This window comes from Monodon monoceros, unplaced genomic scaffold (genome assembly GCF_005190385.1).
Source record: "Monodon monoceros isolate NGI ecotype Baffin Bay Population unplaced genomic scaffold, NGI_Narwhal_1 Super_Scaffold_19, whole genome shotgun sequence".
NCBI classification, from domain to species: domain Eukaryota; kingdom Metazoa; phylum Chordata; class Mammalia; order Artiodactyla; family Monodontidae; genus Monodon; species Monodon monoceros.
Window position 1 is genome coordinate 1468318 of NW_021703775.1, and position 7014 is coordinate 1475331.

Sequence of the window (7014 nt, forward strand, 5' to 3'; positions counted from 1 at the left end):
CTTTAACGACATAAGAAGGTATTAATCCACAGCTGCATCGTACGTAATGTCTGTCTGTGGTGGTGCTCACATTTCATAATTTCACTGGACAGCTTGTCATAAATTGTGACTTTTGGGGAATGTGATTTCTTTCTGAATGACTTGAAGAAACACTTAAGTACTCTCATGCTCCTCTAACATCCACGCAGCAGGGGGACGCATTTCTTTGAGAGTTAGTAGCTAAGATTTGGGCAGCGGAATTCCGGAGCAGGTAGAACCATCAAAATGATTTCTCACAGTGGGTCACTTTTTTGTTTTGTCTCTAATCATTGTCTCTGTGTTATCGTACAGGCTTCCTAGAGGCTTGGCTAGAAAGGCGACAGAAAGTGGGAGAAAGGTGGGATCAGAGAAAATTGGTTCAAATAGGCAGAGACCATCCACTTGAAATCTATGCCCTAGCACGGCCGGGTGGTAATGTTGGAATTGCTATGGGAGAGAAGAGAAAGCCACACGGCACAGACGATGCATCTAACCTTGCCAGTCCTCTTCCCGGGAACCTGGCAGGACCTCGGAAGCCTCAGTCACTGTCTTCATCCCCGACGAGGCTGCGTGAACCCGTGATCGGGGGCCCATTTTCATCGTCGCCTGGGGGCCTCTATTTGTGTGTCCCCCTGCGGATGACGGGATGGAGTGGCAAGTGTAACAGATGCTACCTGTTTGAGCTGTATCATTACAGTATTTCAGATGCACTAAGCTAGTGGGGAGAGGTGTGTCTTTTCTGTTGTTTATCCAACGTGTCTTCCTATTAGGCTGTTCGGTTATTTTAAGGAAAAGACTGGTCCACGGCGTGGACTTTGACGGCATCCTCCACCTCTCTGTGTCCTGGATTTTTGCAAAAATGCTGGTGACTGGGGCCATGATACATGTCATGATTCCTACAGCATTTTGCCAGCAGAGGATTTGCGCTGCCTTGAGATTTCATCATTTCGGAGGATGTTCCCTTAATTGACAGGAGAGGTTTGCAGTGACAGAGGGTGCAGGGAAGGCTGTGGATTATTAGCAGTTGACGCCTCACCCGGAGCGGGGGCTGCGAGCGCACGCCTTCCTGTTATTACCGAGCATCAGGCAGGTCTCACCTGACGAGAAGGCATCCTGTGCCTTGGTATGCTGTTCTTTCCTCAGCGTTCAAGGCCTCACAGACCCTGCCCTTTCCATCTCTCAGGGCACCAGGTGGAGGGGACCCCGTCTCCCCCCGAGTCCTGGCCCCTCACAGCCCCATCCGTCCTGCAGGGCTTTTCCTTTCCTCCCTCTGAGTCCCCGTACCTCCTCTCATTACTTCGCTCCCTTTCATGTCTCTCATCCCCCCACGAAGGAAACAGCTTCTCGAGCCTTCGGCTGGGAGCCAGGCGTTTCCGTATAAAGCAGGCTCTGTGTGTGATGCTCTGAGTCCTGCCCTGAGATGTGGCAGGTCCCCTCCCAGCCCAGTTCCCGTGGCCTCCTGACCCCACTGAATGGAGGCAGCTGGGGGTCGGCTGGCCTAGGGTGCGCCGGCCCCCAGCTCCTCCTGGCAGGTCAAGGCTTCCCCCACCGCAGCCCTGGGTACACGCCTCACTTTGAGATTTTAAAAATAGTCTCTCAAGCGAATGCTGGAATAAGAAACCTCTGTTTCCTATTCTTTAGTGATCCACCAGGATGAGCCTCAGAGCTGTTCTCAGTGCAGGCAGCCGGGTAAGAAGGATTCCAGCCAGAAAAGACTGCCTTTTAAATTAGCTACTACAACCTTGCTGTGGTGTAATGATTTGGTCTTTGTCCCAGTTCTAGGAATGGAGCTTCTAAAACCCTTGAATTTCCTGACTTACAAGAGTGTCTTTGTTATGCTAATGAGGTGACTCTTGGTGACCCCCAGGATGGGGGCCGATCACCGGAAAGACAAACCCTGTGATGAGGGGCTTTGGGCCAGCCTGACCTCTGGGGATGGGAGGGGGACTGGAGTGTGAATTCAGTCACATGGCCAACGATTAGCTCAGTGATGTGCACCTAATGAAACCCCAGCATAACTCGGGGGTCCACTGCTCAGGAGAGCTTTGTGGTTGGTGAACACATTCATGTCCCAAGAGGGTGACACTCCTTAACACCAAGGGTAGAGGACATGGAATCTCTGCCCTTGGGATGACCCCCACCCAGGCCTTGGACTCTGTGTATCCCTTCCCAAAAGACTGTGATTATTGGTTTAGCGCTTTCCTGAGTTCTGCGAGTCTTTTTAGCAAGTTTTCAAACCTGAGGGTGTCATGGGGAAGCCCCCAAATTGGTAGCCACACAGTCAGAATGTTACCAAGTCCGAGCTCACTCTGCTTATCGCATGACAGGCCCATGAATGGGAGACGAGGTGCTGAGGCAAGGAATACGACTTTATTCAGAAAACGGGGCAGAGCGAGAAGATAGCAGACTAGTGTCTCAAAATAACCATCTTATCGGGGTTTGGATGCCAGTTTCTTCAATAGCGCAGAGAGGGGGAGGAGATGAGGGAGTAAAGTAAAAAGGCCGTAAGACTTGCAGATATCCCCTGGAATGGCCAGCCTCGGGGAGGCTGTGTTAATTTGTGTTCATTTCTTGTTCCTTGCCGCCATCCGCAGGTGGACAGGGTCCGGATGCTTCCCTGAACAAAGGCACTTTGGTTTAACCTTCAGGCAGAGGGGCGGGGTTCCCCAAGGCAGGCCACTGTGTACAGTCTCCTTTCAGTGAACAAAGGCAGCAGAAAGCGAAGGTGAAAGTAAAAGAAACAGAGCCAACATGGAGTCAGATTTGACTCTTCCCTGTTGCAAGAAGCGCAGATGGCCTGGGGACCCTGCTTCAGGCTGGTGTCGGGAGTGGGGGGGCAGTCTCTTGGGACTGAGTCCTCTCCCCGTGGGGTGCCCGCTAGCTGCAGTGGTTGGTGTCAGAGCTGTATTGCACGGCGCTCAGCTGCGGGGGAAGCAGGATAACTGCTAGTAAGTGTAATTTTGTGATTTCTAATACAAATGTTGAAATCCTGGAAACAGCTTTTAGATCGTCAGGCTGGAGCATCACAGTTTGAAGCACTGGCTCCTCAATGGACAGGTTTAGGAAGATCATTTAGCAGATTCTGCTCAAAGTGTGGTCCCCAGGCAGTGCCCGCCTGCATACTGCTCATTGATGAGCTATGGACAGAACTTGGTGAGCCCTGAGAAGCTTTTCCAGCATGGGGACATTGCCGAGACGGTCAGGAATGGAAATGTGAAAGTATTCAGATTGCGACAATTTAGGGCGAGAATGATCCTTCCCCACAGACAGTTTAAGAAGGCGTATTTAGAATAGATGGCCTCATCTGGTACAGTCAGATGGAATCAGAACTTAGTGTTAAAAGTGTGAGCAGATGGGGCTTCCCTGGTGGCGCAGTGGTTGAGAGTCCGCCTGCCGATGCAGGGGATGCAGGTCTGTGCCCCGGTCCGGGAGGATCCCACACGCCGCGGAGCGGCTGGGCCCGTGAGCCATGGCCGCTGAGCCTGCGTGTCCAGAGTCTGTGCCCCGCAACGGGAGAGGCCACAACAGTGAGAGCCCCGCGTACCGCAAAAAAAAAAAAAAGTGTGAGCAGATGGGTTTTTATGTGCTATCTGCTGCTTGTTATCTCTGTGGCTTTGGGCAAGTTACTTAACCTCTCTGGGCTTCAACCTCCTCATCTATAAAATGGACATCGCAGTATTTCCTACCTTACTAGGTGCTGGGAAGACCAAATGAGATAATCCAAAAAAAGTATTAAGTGAGCACAGGGTCTGGCACGGAGCAAGTAAACTGCTGGCATTCTTTCTTTCTTTTTTATTTATTTATTTATCTATCTATCTATTTATTTATTTATTTTATTTTTGGCTGCATTGGGTTTTTGTTGCTGCGCGTGGGCTTTTCTCTAGTTGCAGCAGGCAGGGGCTACTCTTCATTGCGGTGCGTGGGCTTCTCATTGCGGTGGCTTCTCTTGTTGTGGAGCACGGGCTCCAGGCATGCTGGCTTCAGTAGTTGTGGCGCGCGGGCTTCAGTAGTTGTGACTCGCGGGCCCTAGAGCGCAGGCTCAGTAGTTGTGGCTCACGGGCTTAGTTGCTCCGCGGCATGTGGGATCTTGCCTGACCAGGGCTCGAACCCGTGTCCCCTGCATTGGCAGGTGGAATCTTAACCACTGCGCCACCAGGGAAGTCCCTGGCATTATTCCTTGTATGTTCTTTTTTTGGCATCGTTGTTTCTGGCTTCCTGAGACCACGTTCTGTATATGGGTTTGATGTATGACTGCGAGGGAAATCTACAGGCTTGCTTTCACGTGACTACGAGGTAAAGCAAACACTTGTTAAGTAGCCACAACTGAAACAGGTCACTGAATGTTGCTTTCACATAACCCCTCGGAGAGGCTGGGCTGTTGGATGCATTCTGGGTTCCTCTCATCTGGCATTGCTCCAGTCATCGTTTCTGATGCAGCAAATCAGCTCAGACTTAGTGGCTCAGAACAGCGACCTGTCACGATCACTCCTGGTCCTGTGGGTTAACTGGGCTCCGCTGGGTTCTCACTTGGGGTCTGCCGTGTGGCTGCAGCCAGAGGCTGGCCAGGGCTGAAGTCAGCTGAACGCTCCACTGGGCTGGACTCCAAGGCAGTGAGAGGCTGGGGCAGCTGGGCAGCCCGGGCTTGGCTGGGCATCTCTCGGTCCACGTGGCCTTTCCCACGCCGCTAGCTCGGGCTTCCTCACTGCATGGTGGACTCGGGTGAGAGAGACGTCTGTCTTTGCTGGTGGCTACCTCCCCCATCGTGAGCGTTTTAAAGGCAGGACGTGGAAGCTGCTGGACCTGGGCCTGGTACCTGGTCAGAGGCCCTCCCCTGCTCAAGGCGGGGAGACACAGACTCACCTCTCCATGGGAAGAGGGCAAAGGACCCGTGTCCGTCTGTAACAGGCACGTGGGCTTCTCACTTTCGCACATCTTCTTCTCCACCAGAGACGGTGTATAGCGTCCCCAGGTGACTACACTGACCTAGGGATCACCCACTTTGATTTCAGTTCTTATGTGAGTAAAACCCCTGCCCTTGCATTACGGTCTTGTCCTCACCTGCCTCCTGGTTTTCCTGGAGGCCTGGAGGTGGGGGAGGAGTCCCCTCTGCGAGCCCCTCCCATCAGATGGGCTTCCGGAGTGTCTGCTTGCTGCTGAGGCCCCCCTTACCCCACTTCCTCCCTCCTTCCTCCCTGCCCCCCACTTCCCTGAAAGCCCCTGCCACCAGCACCTCACACAGCACGTGGCCCCGACTTGCCAGTAGGCCCCCATCCCCACCCCCAAGGCTGGAAGGGGCAGCTTCCCAGCCTGGCTTCCCCCCAAATGGTCTCCCCACTTCTTCCAACACCATCACCAACACACAGCTGTGCACACCTGCAGACACACAGCTCCCACCCTCAACGCACATACACACACACACACACACACACACGCATCATTCTTTCAACCAGTACTTATTCAGGGCCGGCCTGTGCTGGGCTCTGGGCTGTCCAGCTTAAAGCTCCCGCAGCTCACTTAGTATTCCTTATGTTTGTCCTTTTCCAAGGCTTTGCTTGCACTACTATATATGTAGATCAATATATAATAGTTTGCATCTAATCACCCCAGACTCCTAGTCCATCCCTCCCCGTACCGCCTTGACAACCGCAAATCTATTCTCTATGCCTGCAAGTCTGTTTCTGTTTCATAGATAAGTTCATTTGTGTCATATTTTAGATCCCACATATAAGTGATATCATATGGTATTTGTCTTTCTCTTTCTGACTTCTTCACTTAGTATGACAATCTCTAGGTCCATCCATGTTGCTGCAAATGGCATTATTTCATTCTTTTTGATGGCTGAGTAATATTCCACTATATATATGTACCACATCTTCTTTAACCAGTCATCTGTTGATGGACATTGAGGTTGTTTCCATGTCTTGGCTATTGGGAATAGTGCTGCCGTGAACATAAGGGTGCATGGATCTTTTCAAATTAGAGTTTTTCCTGATACACGCCCAGGAGTGGAATTGCGGAATCATATGGCAACTCTATTTTTAGTTTCTTGAGGACCCTCCATACTGATAGGAGAGGCCCCCTGTGAAGACTGGCTCATATAGGGACGGGGGAAAGAGCAAGTGCAACTATGACGACTCCGTGATCTGCTATCAGCCGCATTATGTGCGTTTCTTATTGATATTTTGTCGTTTCCTTTAGCGCCAAGCACTGTGCTTGCTACCTGAGTAACAAAAAGGCGATCATCGTGGGCTGCGCCACTGAGTGGAGAAGAGGGTCCTTCTCTCTGACTCTGTATCTTGTCCTTTCATCTCAGCCTCCTTCCTCACCCTTTCCCAGCTGGAGGCTCGCCTAGCTCTCTCATCTCCTCCCTCGTTTAGAATTTTGACATCTGTTCCTTTTATTCCATTAGAGGCTCACGGTGAGGGCGATTATCCGGGGGCTGCTTTGAGGTTCACAGACACCTCGACATCACCTTCCCCTACAGCCTCAGTCCCTGGGTCATCGCTTACTGGGGCCCTTCTGGAAGTTTCCCGTGAAACGCAGAGCCCGCCGTGCTGCTGTACGGTATCTGAGCTGTGAGCCTGTGGTGGCCTGATGAGAGGTGCGAGAGGGCGGACTCTGCTGAGCCCTCCTGCCTGCTTCACCAAACTGGAATCTGTAACCCAGCTGCAGGACGGGACCTTGCTGGGATGGGCCCGGGTTAAGCAGCCCTCGGTGGGGAGGTAGACACATCACTGAGGTGCCTCTGGAGGTTTACCAAGGTACACCCACCGCATCTCCCCTCTCCCAAGACCCTCAGCTGAGGTGGCGGTGATCTCGGCTGGCCTCGGCCGGCAGCGGCTTGAAGCAGGGTTTCGGTTCCCAGCCAGAGATCGAGGTCGGGCTGTGGCAGTGAGAGCATGGAATCCAAGCCACAAGACCCCGTGGTCAGTGACAAGGCCCTGGCCCTTCGGCTTTGCAGAAAAGAATTCCCACAAAGACAGAAAGTAGTGAAAC